The sequence below is a fragment of the Chelonoidis abingdonii genome, chromosome 9, assembly GCF_003597395.2.
Source record: "Chelonoidis abingdonii isolate Lonesome George chromosome 9, CheloAbing_2.0, whole genome shotgun sequence".
Taxonomy (NCBI): Eukaryota; Metazoa; Chordata; order Testudines; family Testudinidae; genus Chelonoidis; species Chelonoidis abingdonii.
The window spans coordinates 2,513,806-2,527,757 of NC_133777.1; the positions used below are offsets into that span (position 1 = coordinate 2,513,806).

Consider the following 13,952-nt stretch of genomic DNA (forward strand, 5'->3'; position numbering starts at 1 on the left):
TGGCTGCCCCCACCCCTCCCAAGATCTGCACCAGCAATGCCAGCAAAGGGAACTCAGTGCAGGGCATGTTAAACAGCCCTGCAGCGCCCCGCCTGCACCAGTGCACGGCAGTGCTGGAGGCACTCGTGCCCCAAAGCCCCCTGCACGCACCCCGCTGCATGCACCCCCATGATCCCATATACCTACCTTCCTGGATACCCCATGTGCCCCGCCCCTCCGCATTCACCTGATCCCCCCCGCCAGATCCTGCAGGCCCCCGGGGGCCCCACAACCCCACGATGCTCGCCGGTGCCCCCTGCATGCACCCCGATACCCCATGTGCCCCGCCCCGGGCCGGCGATCCGCGGTGGGGTCCGTGTCCCTTTAAGAGCGGAGCTGGGCCGAGCCGAGCCGAGCCGGTGGGGGGTGGCTCCGCTCCCCGCTGCAGGCTGATGCCGGAGCCTGGGTTGAGAGTTCCGCTCGTCTCCTGCACCAGCCCCGGGCGGAGCTTTGCTGCGGCTCCGCCGGGCCGGGCCGCACCCTGCACCTGCACGGTAGGGGCGGGTTGCATGAGGACAGGACCCAGCGCCGTCCGCCTGGGGGGCACCGGGGGAATGGGGCACTGAGGCCACCGGGCGGGGAGCACTGGCAGAGATGGGGAAATGGGGGGCACTGGGCAGGGGGATGGGGCAGTGGGAGGGTACCTGGCAGGAGGTTCTGGGGGAAGGGGATGGCACACTGAGTACTGGGGGGATGGGGCACTGGGAGATGGGACACTGAGTACTGGGCAGTGGGGCACTGGGAAAGGCCCTGGGGGGGCACTGGAAGGGTACCTGGAAGGGAGGCTCTGGGGGGAAAGAGATGGGACACTGAGTACCAGGCAGCAGGACATGGGGGTACCAGGCAGGTGACACTATGGGAAGTGGCGGAGGAGGTCCTGGGGGTTGAGAAGGTGCCAGGTAGGGGCACTGACATAATTTGGGAATATTGGGGCTGGTAAGAAGGAGCATGGACATCAGGTAGGGGAGGAGTTGCTAGGAGGTCTGTACAAGTCTCCAGAAAGTGCCCTGGCCCCAGGGGTGGGGTGGAGGAGCTGCAAGGCACTGCTGCTGGTTCCAGAGAGATCAGAACATGAGACAACCTCTGATCTCTCCCCCTTGCCCTGGTCAGAGCAGGAGGTTTCTCTGCTCTGGCTGGCGTTGTTCCACAGGGCACTGTCCTGCGCTGGCAGGGAATGGGCCAGATTTAGGGCCTTTCTGCCTCAGCCTTGGGGGATGAGGTGTTCCAGGGAGTCAGATCGGTCAGTATGCGCATTGAACCCCGCAGAGGACAGGGATAGTGGCCATGGCTTATTGAATGATACAAGGGTATTTTATTTGTCTGGCTTTCACCATCCTGTTAATCAGGCACTGTTAAAATCAGCACATCAGACAGAGGCTGATAATGATCTGTCTGTATCTTCATTCTGCTGCCATGCCATGGCGTCTGAGTATATTCTATAACTGATCAAACCCGGGCACCCAGCATCCCCCCATGCCTGATCTCCAGCCAGGGCTGGGCTGCTGGTGTGTGCCTCTGCTGGAGGAGGGTTTGTCCCCATTGCCAAGTTACAGAGGTGCAAGCCGGTAGGAGGGAGCTCTGTCGGGTCTTTTAATTACTCAGTTCTGTTCTGGTGCCAGTGTACCGTGACCTTGTGAGGCTGCTTGCAGGTGAGTGCAAAACCACTTTGGCTAGATTGCAGTTTGTTGCAGGGATGGGGCCTCTCTGGGCCTGTACTGTCTGCCTCGGCTAAGGTGACATTTATTAGACTCTATGGGTGTGTGTGGAGTTGGAGGGGGTTTCCCCACATACTCTCACTATCGTGCTTGGCGGAGAAGAATTGTATATGCCGATAACAGTTGAAGAATTTTTTAAAATGAAACTGCAGACAGACCTCTCAAATGGTTGTGCTGCTGCATGAGGCAGCAGAATTCACAAGAACAAAATTGTCATTCTCTGAGTCCAGAGTGCTTTCTGCAGAAGCTGCATTTTCAAATCCATCTGTCTCCTGCTGCTTTTCTTCTGTGCAGGGCACCCTCCTCTGACTACACCAATCCTGGATGGCAGGGCCAGAACGCAGATGATCGAGCCAGCCTGTGGCCCACTCCACTGTGCTTTTCAGGTTTCCTCTCCCATCTGAGCTAGGAAGGTAGGTAGTTGTGTGTAAATCCCAGCTTCCAAAAAAGGAAACTATAAACTAAACTCTCTTCTGTCTGTAGCAGCTGGAGGAGAGGTGGGGGGGAATTGGGGAGGGAGGGAAGGATTAATGCATCATTTACTGCAATCTCAGACAGTTTCCCCAGGCTGGCTAGCAAGCCGTGTAGCTAGCTATGGGTAAAGCCATAGTCTCTAGGCATAGCGAGCTGTGCTCTGTACAGACACTTGTACCAAAACAAAATGAGAAGCTCAGTTTATTATTTTTTGCATTTAAACCTCTCGCCTTCTCCTCTATCCTGCCGCTTAGTTTAAATGTTCTTTGGAAACAATACAACAAACTTGTAAAACTGGAGTGGCTGGAAGTGCTGGGTCCTTTTTAGGTTATTTTAGAATTTAGCTTTCAAATTTGAGGACAGGGCCCTTAAAGCTAGTCTGACCTTTTGTCTTCAGCGGCTCTGGGGCTTGCTCTTGAACTCCGAGGATTTGGCCTCAATAGTATCCAGTACTCTCTGACAAGTACTTCTGTCAGCAGACAATGCCCTGTTAATAAACACAGGGCCGCTGAGAGCGGGTTTGGGCCCCGATGAAAATATTTTTTCGGGCCCCCCAGCAAGGACGGACCAGCTCAACAGGGCCGGGGAAGCCGGGCCTTGGGCCCCCTTCTGGACCGTCGGGCCCCGGTAATTTGTACCAGCTTCTCCGCCCATCTAGTTGGCCCTGATATAAACATAACACATCCATAGTGTTCTCATGCCTAGTGAAAGAGAGGGGGACAGCATTGATTGACTTGCTGCTGGAAGTGAATTTCTTTCCCTGTGTTACTAATAACACCTTTGATTGTTGGAAGTGAAAAATAAAAACATTGATTTGTTGCTATTAAAGCTCATTATTTCTTCCTGTGTCTCTGCTAGGACAATAAAACCCAGTTTCCCTTCTGCTGAGCAGGTTCAGTTGCATGTGGCCAAGTGGTTGTGAATAGCAGTTTTCAATGGAATATTTTAAAATTGTGGCAATGTTTCTATTGGACGGTGAAGGCTATTCTTCCAAAATTGAAATGCTGGGCCACATTTAAAGTTGCCAGTGCCCTTTTAATGTATATAAAGCACTTCCACAGTCACATTTGGAAGGTGCTAGAGATGGGTGCAGTGTTTCTCTCGCTTGTTTTTTGAATTCAAGTTAAGCATCCGGACCAGATACTAGGGAGCTTAATGGTCTGATTCTCTGTCCTCGTCTCGGTGTGGGAACTGGGGTGCAGTCGCAAAGATGCGTGTTAACATTTAAGCTCCCTGTTCAAGCTGACTGAAAAGCAAAATGAAGACTGACCAGCTGATCTGTTTTGAGAGTCTCCATTGTTTGCATTAACTTAGGTACTTATATGGCCCCTTTACCCTACTGTCTATCTACCATAGCATGGCTGTGGATGGAGATGAAAGTTCAAATCCAAGCAAATTATTTTTCAGTGAAATTAAAAACAAAATTTAAAAACAAAAAGCCAAATAAAATGAAAGCCAAATCTTGATCTGACAGCACCTGTCTAAATATTTATAGCTGTTCTAGTGAGGCATGGTGTTCCCGTGACAGCGACTAGCATGGTGCGTGTGTATGGATTTTCTGAAGTCAGGTGGAATCTGTTTCTCACTGCTTCAGAATGCTCCGCACCCTGTCTGTGTTAGTTCATTTCCATTTTAGGTTTTTGGGCATTTCTTTTATTTTCACTTGAGTCAAAGGCATGTTTCATGTGGTACAATTCTGTTTGTGGTCTGAGTGTGAATTACTGCCGCTAGAGCACATTCTTTATGCAACACAAGAATCCTTCCTGGTTGTAGTCTTGACTATGGAGGAAAACAAAGGCTTGAGGGGCAGCGTGGTCTAGGGGATGGGGTGTTGGTTCTGAGCTTCGCAGCACATACTAGTCCCTACTCTGCCACTCAGCTGCTGTGTCCCCTGGGTAAATCACTTCCTCTTTCTCTGCTGCTTTCTCCTCCCACCCTCATCTCCACGGTAAGCTGTGTGGGGAACGGACTCTCTCGCTATGTGTATGTGCAGTGCCTAGCACAGTGTAGACCTGATCTCGGCTGGGGCTCTTGGCGCTACCATAAGACACACATTAAATAAGAGCAGTGGGTACATGGATATGAGAGGAATTAACTTAACTTTGTGTTTGCTTTTTTTTAAAAAAAATTATAATTGACCTGACTTCTCACAAGAGAGTCTGTGTAGCTTGCAGAAAAACATTTTGACCAGAGATCCCTGGAGAAATCCCTAATTTCTGGATGATGACTTGATCAGATGAAGAGTCTTGATGTCCAATTTATATCTGTTTAGAGCAGGGCCCTAGACTTCCTGCTAACATACTTGGTATCTGAGAGACAGGATGGGTGAGATAATATCTTTTACTGAGCCAGCTTCTGTTGGTGAGAGTTTGGGACAAGATTTTGAGATTACGCAGAGCTCTTCTTCCAATCTGGCTGGAGGGATGTTAATGGGTCGCTTCAACTTGAGTGGTCCCTTGAGCTATGCGTTAACTACTTATGCTTAAAACTACGTTTTAGTCACCAGTTTTTTTAGTAAAAGTCATGGACCGGTCACACAGCCGGTGAACTGTCCACGACTTGTACTATATACCCCGACTAAATGGGGAGAATACCGTGGGTGCTCAGGGGGAGAGGGGTCAGCGGCTCAGGAACCCCACTGGTGCTGGTGGGTGGGGGGGATGAGACTTTCCTAGCAGTGGCCGGTGTGGCTGGCCCAGGGGCTGCCCCAGCTGCTCAGGCTCTGGGGCAGCCACACCAACCGCTGCAGCAGTCACGGAGGTCCTGGAAAGTCACAGAATCCATGCTTTCTGTGACTGACTCGCAGCCTTACTTATGCTAAATAATCTGTTCCACTTCGTATTTAGTTGTGACACTGTTTCCTAGACCAGTGTAGTAATCTCGAAAGCTTGTCTCTCCCCAACAGAAGATGATCCAGTAGAAGATATTACCTCACCCACCTTGTCTGTTAAGTGTTGCCAACTCTCATGATTTTGTCAGGAGTCTCATGATAAATATTGTTTTCCTTAAAGCTCCAGCTCGTGGAGTCAAGTGAAGATGTGGTGATTTCAGCCTTCATTCCTAAAGAAAAAGTAAGTTTCTAGCCCTCCTAGCTATGGAGAAAGCTTCAAAATGGGACCCCAGTCCACCCTAAAGGCTCAAAAAGTGGAAGACAAAGAAAAAGAACTCCAAGTCAATTATTTTTACACAGTCTCATGGCTTTAAAGCTAATCTCATGATTTTTGGTGAGCCTGACTCATGATTTTTGAACATCTGGGGTTGGCCGTACTGCTAATGCTGCAACCACACTGCAGACATACTTGATATCTAGCAGGAAAGTTTCTACTGCTGTTGCCCTACTGGCCTGTGAGATCAAAGGGTTGATTTTGTGAAACTGCCATGGGGTCCCTGCATCAGTTCTCACTTTGTAGCATGCAAAACTTACTAGAATCCCTCCCTTGTTGAAATATTTTACACTGTTACTGAAAGATGCTGTCAACCCGGCATCTTTTAAATAAGTCAGTTAAATGGTCTGACTTATTTCTATAACATCCATTTCCATGGGATCCATTTCTATAACATGTACTGGACGTCTATTATTATTATTTTGAAATTAAGAGTGAAGGTCTTTCCTGCACCCCCACTGTCCATATCTTCCCCTCCCCACCTTGCCTTTCAAGAAAGTCTCTTGGGCAGACCCGAGAGTAACATGACCAAAGATAGTGAGGTCCATCCCTCTTCCCAGGGACTCTGTGCAGGTGGCTGTTTTCTGCTTGCTGCCTGTTTACTTTCACTTCCAGTGTTACTGTTAAACCCTGGCAGGACTTGGAGGGGTGGAGAGCAGAGGGCTGCGTATATACACAGTGCTGCCTGTTGCACAGAGTAAACAAACAGACAAGAATCAAGAACAATATTGTTTTCTTCACTTTCTTTCAGTGAGTCCTGTTTGGAGGCACTCCTAATAACGGCAGGTACAGTCAGTAGCTATGGATGGGTGGATGACTTTTTAAAAAATTTTTTTTCCTTCTTTAAGAAATAAAGCAACTGACCTGCATGCTGGCTAGAACCATCTTCCATGCTGTGAGCCTTCAGAATTGCATGTGCTTCCTGTGTGTAGGCCAGTGGCTCTCAAATGTTTGTACTGGTGACTCCTTTCACATAGCAAGCCTCTGATTGTGACCCCTTCTCCTATCAATTAAAAACACTTGTTTATATATTTAACACCATTATAAATGCTGGAGGTGAAGTGGGATTTGGGGTGGAGGCTGACAGCTCGCGACTCCCCATGTAATAACCTCCTGACCCCCTGAGGGGTCCCAACCCCCAGTTTGAGAACCTCTGGTCTAGGCCAAGGCTACTGGCTGAGCACTTTATTATCACGTGGACACAGCAACCGGACAAAAGAAGTTCCTCAGACTAGGAATGGGGACAGACTTCAGCAAAGAAGTCACTGTTTCCTTTTTAACTTTCCCAGGGCAATATTTTTAGCTCAGCCACAACATCTAGCCCCAGGGCCTTTGTTCTCACTGCAGGATGTGGACTGAGCAATCACTATTCCTGTGCCTTTAGCACTGCGCTCACTTTGATGACTAGCAGAAGCATTAACACTTAACAGACTTCGGGACCTTTCCAAGGCAAATGCTTCCTCTCGGTGGCTTCTAGGGGGTGGTTTCCACTGAAATCATGCTCTGGACTGTCTGCACAGCGTGTTTGAGTCCTTTCTGCTGAGAGGTACTACAGACGGATTAAGCATCACCCTTGTGCCAGGGAAATAGATCCAGGAAGAATCTCTCTCCTCCTTCCAACCTGCCTTCCCTCATCTCAGTGGCGCTGTCTTGGTTCTACAGACTGTAGCTGTGCAGACTAGCTCCTCAAACAGCTAATTATCTTGGCAACTCTCCAGGGGCGCTAGGGAATAGCCATCTCCCCAGCCAGCCAGGCGCTCTACCCTCTTCCCTTTCTCGTAGCTGCTTGTCTCATTGCTAGTGCTGCAGGAAAGCACGGGATCCCCAAGAGCAGGTGGCTGCATGAGAGGAAAATGGTACTCATCAGGGTTGGTTGACTTCACTGCCCTCCTCCCCTCCGCCCTGCCCCTGAGATATCAGCTGTTCCAAGAACAACCAGAGAGGAGTGGCCAATAAATCTCTGGCTCAGGACAGCTTGAGGCTAGTGTCTAAGCTGTAAGTGGGCACCTGGGTACCGTGGCGATGAGCACAGTGTACAAGCCGAAGTGCTGAGCATGCTGTCTAGGACTGTGTCTGCGCCGTGCCCGGCAGCATAGTGGCACTCACGGTTTGGGACAGATGGCATTAGAGGGGTGAATGAGCAGCAGGCTAATCATGCTGTGCTGAGGAACCGCAGCTCCTGTTGCTCAGCACCTCTGAATGTTGGTCTGTTTGACCAGACCTGCAGCCCTTCATCCCGCTGATTTGAATGGGATCTTTGCCTGCATGAGGATGAACATAAGAATGGCCCTAGTGGGTCAGACGAAAGGTCCATCTAGCCCAGTATCCTGTCCCCTGACAGTGGCCAATGGCAGGTGCCCCAGAGGGAATGAACAGAATAGGGAATCAAGTGATCCATCCCTTGTCGCTCATTCCCAGCTTCTGGCAAACAGAGGCTAGGGACACCATCCCTGCCCATCCTGACTAACAGCCATTGATCGCCCTATCCTCCATGAATCTATCTATTTCTTTTTTTAACCCTGTTATAGTCTTGGCCTTCCACCAACTCCTGCAAAGGAATTCACAGTTGACTGTGCTATTGTGTGAGAATATGCTTCCTTGTTTAAAACTGCTGCTATTTAATTTCATTTAGGTTGATCCCTTGTTCTTGTTTATAAGAAGGAGTATAAGAATCACTTCCTTACTTTACTTTCTCCAATCCTAGTCATGTATTTAGGGATCCTCTTCTGTTCTATTATCCGCCTTTAGTCATCTTTCCAAGCTGTTAAGTAGTCCAGTCTTATAATCTCTCCTTCATACGGAAGCCTTTGCATCCCTACTTCAATGTTGCCCTTTTGAACCTTTTCCCTAATCCTCTTTTTTTTTTTTTTTTTTTTGAGCTGAGGCGACCACATCTGCACTCACTATTCAAGATGTGGAAGTACCATGGATTTATATAGCGGCAACATGATCTTTTCTGTCTTATTATCTATCCCTTTCTTAATTATTCCCAACCTTCTGTTCACTGTTCTGACTGCCGCTGCACATTGAGTGGATGTTTTCAGAGAACTATCCACAATGACTCCAAGATCTTCCTTGAGTGGTAACAGCTAATTTAGACCCCATGGTTTTATATGTATAGTTGAGATTGTTTTCCAATGTACATTACTTTGCATTTATCAACATTAAATTTCATCTGCTATTTTGTTGCTCAGTCACCCAGTTTTGAGAGATCCTTTTGTAGTTCTTCACTGTCTGCCTGGGTCTTAACTATCATTAGTCACTTTGATGGCAGGATTTGGCCTGATGTACTAAGGCGCATATGGGTGTGGGGAGGATGAAATCCTTCCCATGAGATGATGAAACTTGAGCAGAGACTGCAGCGGGGGTCTGTTCCCAGCCCCATGATGCCTGTGATCCTGCTAAATGTAGGAACTGGTGGACTCTGCAGCTGGAGAATGTGTTTCAGGGAGATTTTTCTGGCTGCCACTGCTAATGGGGAGGGTTATGTGCAGCCCCCCGCAGGAGCAGGCCTCATTTCCTCGCTCTCCCATTGGCGCCAGTGTGGCAAAAAGGAGACATTCTAGTGATGCAGCATTTGTACTTTTCACAGCTCCTCTGCCTGGCCTTCCAGAGTGTTGAGGGAACTAGGATCTGTCAACTACCAGTGTTAACAACCCTGTAAACGGGGGATGGGAGTTTTACCACTGACTTATCTTGTCCTGCATAAGAGGCAGCAAGGTCCAGTGGCTAGCACACTTGACTGGGACTTGGGGCGACTCCTTTCCTCTCTCCATATTTCTATTCTCATCCTCCCTCCCCCAGCCATTTGTCTGCTCTGTTAGGTCTCTGAGCTCTTTGGAGCAGGGAATGTCGCCCTGTGTATGTAGAGCCCCCACCACAATGGGGCCCTGATCCCCTCCGGGGCTTCTTGGCACCAGAACTTCTAACTTCTAAAAAGTAATGGTGATAAAAAAGCCTGAGTTCTGTGGCCCTACAGCCACTTCATCAGAAGCAGCTCCACTGCTCCTAACTGGCCTAGTGTAGACCCAGCCCAGCCGTTTGTCCAATCGATTTCTTTCTTCCCTCCGCTGGGCTGTTTCCTTTGCCACGTCTCTGATCTGAGAAGGGATTTCTGTGGGCAGCCGAGGCGATAATGGCTACAAAGGCTTTTACCGTGTCCTCCCTTGTTGACAAGACTCTTGTTGACATAACCCAGTTCCAGTTTCTCCTGTGGGTCTGCAGCTGGTATCTCCAAGTGCTCTGGAGTGAAATAACATTGAGGGCCCCACGCTGAGTGTCCATCTCCCTTTGTTTTTTGTTTTTCAAGGAGGGTTGCAGGCAGGTGATTTGCATCTCTGCAGGTAAGGCCCTAAAGAACAGCTCATAGAGGGAGAGGAGGGAAAAGAAAGATGAATAACCAAGAGAAGTCTGTTTCCTTGTGACAGGAGGAAAGGAATGAGCACATCCAGTTCTACTGAATTCTGGTAGGTGCTCGCACACTGTAGCAACGGCTGCTGTACAAGAAGCCAGACAGAAATGGGGAAGAAAAGGAGAGATGGTCAGGAGTTGCACTGGAGAAGGCTCTCTTACCAAGAGCAGTATGGTTACATGAGGAGCAGCCAGGGGGCTGCTGTTGCATGAGCAAAGTGGGTTGGGATTGGGGCAAGTCCAGGAGGATTTTTAAGGCTGAAGAGAATGATTTTTGAGAAGGATCTTGGGATTGTTGTGGGCACAAGGGAACAGACAGAGGATGGGGGAGAGTGGAGTGATTTAAATCAAAATGATTTAGGTCACTGACTTTAATCATGACTGAAATCAACGAGCCAGAAACCTTGATTTTATTTTTTTATCATTGAATTTAATCTTGTTTTGCATTTGTACTTTAGTTACTTTCCAAAAGAAAAATTGGTATAACAATTAAAACATTGATTTGCAACCAAATATAGGCTTTACACTAAATGTGGTTCTTTTTGCTAACTCGGCAGATACCCTCTCAGTGGTTTTCAACCTTTTTTCATTTGTGGACCCCTACAAAATTCCAAATGGAGGTGTAGACCCCTTTAGAAACCTTAGGCAGAGTCTGTGGAGAGCCCCCGGGATCCACAGACCACAGGTTGAAATCCACAGCACTATCTGTACATGTTTATTTAAGCTATTCTGTAGTTCACCGTACACGGATTCAGATTTTTAACTTCTGGGGTTTTTTTTAATTCTGTTAGAAAATAGAAGATGATGCATTTCTTGTTTGACTGGGTTGGGGTGTTTGTTTTTATTTGGGATTTATGTTGAGATGCCTTAGGATGGCAGCCAGAATTAAACTACAAATATACAACAGCAGCATTTTGAAATTGTCTTGAATAGTTAAATGAAACTTCCTGACATGTGCTGCATACATAAGAAAAAGGCTTCTTGAAAACTGCTTTTGCATTTTAAACTGACTGACTAGACAAAGGAAAGGCCATGTTTCTGCTCGCTCTCCTGTCAGTTCTCTATAGGCCACAGTCTCAAAGATATTTAGGCCCCTAAAGATGCAAGTGGGTGTTTTTTGAAAATCCCAGTAGGGCGCTAGCTGCATCTTCAGGAGCCTAAATACCTTTGAGAATCTGTCTCCGTGTCCAGGCAGTGGTGTTCCTTTGGGGGATGTGCAGGTGCAAACGCACTTGCCTGCCCTGGTTGCTGGGGAGCGTATCTTATAGCACAGCCCTGGAGTCGGGGGGGGGGGGGGGGGGGGGGGCGGAGGAGGTGTGTGCAGGCTGGGAGGGCCCCAGCAGTGCATGGCTGGTGTGGCTCAGTGGTGTGATGACAGTATTGTGTATTCAGTTCCAGGGCTGGGCCAGCTTGTTTAAACAGCCTCCAAGCAGTGGCTGAGTCAGGGAGGTGTGAACCAGCTGCCTACGTGGGGTGGTTCCAGGCTCTCCAGTGGGAGGCAGGGTGGTGGGTGCCCACGCCAGGTGCACTCTCATCGGGGGGGGGGGCTCAGGGGAGGCGTCGCTGCACGGTGACCAGCGTGAGCTCTCCAGCCCGCATCTCATCTTGCACCCCCCTAATAACCTTCTTGCTCCCCAGGAGGGCATGTCCCCCAGTGTGAAACCCAGTGCAGTTGTGTGTCTGTGCTGGACACGTTGTGTGTAGCAGCCCTAACTGCTTTGCAACAGACTTGGGTTTATCAAACTGAGCATCCTGCAGGTTCCTGTTACGTCTGGTAGTTCATCTCTTGTCACACCCCTAGAAAGAAATATGCAGTAAGGGGCCATTTCTCCGAATACCCATCCGGGTTTTACGCTATGTGCCCCATCATGTTGCGCACAGGGACCTAGAGCGGAGAGCCATTTCTCTTGTGGCGTATAGTGTGTCTGTGTTGTACAGACAGGGATTTGTAACAGTGCTAATCTGCAGCAGCCTCTAGCTGCAGTGAAGAGGTGCTCCTTTCTTGTATGGGACATGACCTCAGCCCTGCAGAGAAAATGCCTTGCTCTTGGCTTCAGCGATTCAGAAAGCCAATTCCTAGTGTTACGCCTAGAAGTGGCACAATACGTGCTCAAAGCTTGGTTTTATATTGGGGACGAGCTGAGGTTTTAACAAAGCAGAAAGAATTAACACACCCTCTGCATAAAGAAACACAGCCACTGGGCCACCATGAGAGCAAAAGCTGCCCGTCCGGTCTGTTTCTGGGGCTAGCAAGACAGCACAGCCTGCCTGGAACCACAGCAGAATAAGGGATTTATGAAAAACTGCCAAGTACAATGAGCGAGCTCCCGTACAAGGAGAGATTAACACAAGTGGGATTATTTGGGGCCTGATCTGGTAAAGCTTTCCTCAGGCGACTGGTTGGTGTGAAATCATTGGGGATATTCCATGAGTACGGGACTGCACGGATGGTCCCTTTGCTTGTAAAAGGGGAAAATCTGAGCTGGGGAGAGGGGTCTGAAATAACTGATGTGGCAGGGAAGGCAGCTGATCTGCTCTTTGCTGCTGTTTTGTGGTCATTCTGTTTCCTCCTTTGTGAGTGAAGCTAAATTTCTTCCCCTCCTCTCCCTGTCTCCGGTCCCAGCCTCGTCTGGTGCCTGAGAACCTTTGCTTGTGTTTTCTAACCGGTGCCTCTTCCCTTGGTACAGGGGCATCTCCCGCATGCTGGCTTCCTCTGGCCCTGGATGGGTTAATGCAGTGAAGTGTGCTCCCCACACCAGGATCACTGCTTTTTAAACCTGCCCTGACACTGCTGGCATCCCCCAAGCTCAGACTCAGCTTTTCCTGTCAGCTGCCACCTGTGTTGTGCAGGTAAAATCCATCCTCTCGTGGTTTTCAATAAATCTTCTGCTAACTAACGCTCTCCTCTAACAATGCTGTGTGTTTGGTTTAAACCCACAAGAACCAGAAAACCTGCTGTTCTGTCCCCGGTGATGTGTCCTGTGGAGCTGGCCAGCTCTAGGCAGGGGACAGCAGGGCTGCAAAATGAAACTGCTTCTCTGATCTGTTCTCAACAGCAGGTGCTTGGCTCCCTCCATAACCTAGCCCTTATAGTGTATGTTTCAGCCACAGACCTCAGCATGCTTCCCAAAATCCCTATCCTCACTGTACAGATGAGTAAAAGCAGCAGAGAATCCTGTGGCATGTACATGCATCTGACGAAGTGGGTATTCACCCATGAATGCTCATTCTCCAAAACGTCTGTTAGTCTATAAGGTGCCACAGGATTCTCTGCTGCTTTTACAGATCCAGACTAACACGGCTACCCCTCTGATACTGTATAGATGGGGAAACTGAGGCACAGGGCTGGTGCATAACTTGCCCAAGATCACCCAGCAGGCCAGTGCTCTACCCACTAGGAAACATTGCCGTGAGTCCCCCCAAAACAGTATTCCCCTCCCAGCATCGCAGTTATCTCACTGCTTCCTCACCCACTTGTCACTTGGGTCGGCAATGGTATCGTTTTGTTTGCCTGGACTCTGCTTTGCACCCCAGTAGCACTAGCTGAATAACCGCATGGTATTGTACCTCACCTGCTGCTTGCCTGCCCCTCTGAGGAGACTCATCTCATCCACAGTGTTTCAGGGCAACAAATGTTTGCTTTGGACCGTGGCTGAGTGTCACGGAGTCCCCGGGCGATGCTCTGGAACTGCTCCCCACTAAGCCAGTCAGGACTTTGGGGAGCCTCCTCTCCCTTGGAGCAGACTTGTTCAGGGCAAGAAGCTCACACATCTTCACCTCCTGGGTCTCTCCTTGGAGCATTCAGCATCCTCCTGCCCCTCCGTGTCTTCCCACAGCGAGCCCACCCAGGCGGGGTCCTGGGGAGCCACAGGTCTGCACCCCCACTTGCAGTCAGACGTGACTCAGCCAGCAAAACAGAGGTTTATTCGATGACAGGAACAGGGTCTAAAACAGAGCTGTAGATACAGCGAACCAGACCCCTCGGCCGAGTCATTCTGGGGCAGTGAGCAAGACCCCCAGGTCGCACTTCACTCCTCGTCCCCAGCCAGCTCCAGACAACCCCCTCTAGCCCTCCTCTCTGCTCAGCCCCTTTCTGGGCCAGGAGGTCACCTGATCCCTTTGTCTCCAACACCTTCAGTTGCACCTTTGC

General features: G+C 49.5%; 1 protein-coding gene across 4 annotated transcripts in view; it reads left to right on the forward strand.

The window, feature by feature from the left end:
* The first annotated feature begins 397 nt into the window (after positions 1-397).
* LOC116823689 (hexosaminidase D-like) overlaps positions 398-13,952 on the forward strand; it is a 34,161-nt gene continuing 20,606 nt past the window's right edge. The window contains exons 1-4 of one of the 4 annotated variants that reach the window (XM_075069133.1): positions 398-533; positions 2,049-2,167; positions 5,240-5,299; positions 6,144-6,178. The gene's annotated coding sequence lies outside the window, so the exon portion shown is untranslated. Of the gene's footprint in view, positions 534-2,048; positions 2,168-5,239; positions 5,300-6,143; positions 6,179-12,489; positions 12,653-13,952 lie in introns of those variants that run through there. The other 3 variants (XM_075069132.1, XM_032778445.2, XM_032778444.2) reach the window with 3 other exon arrangements.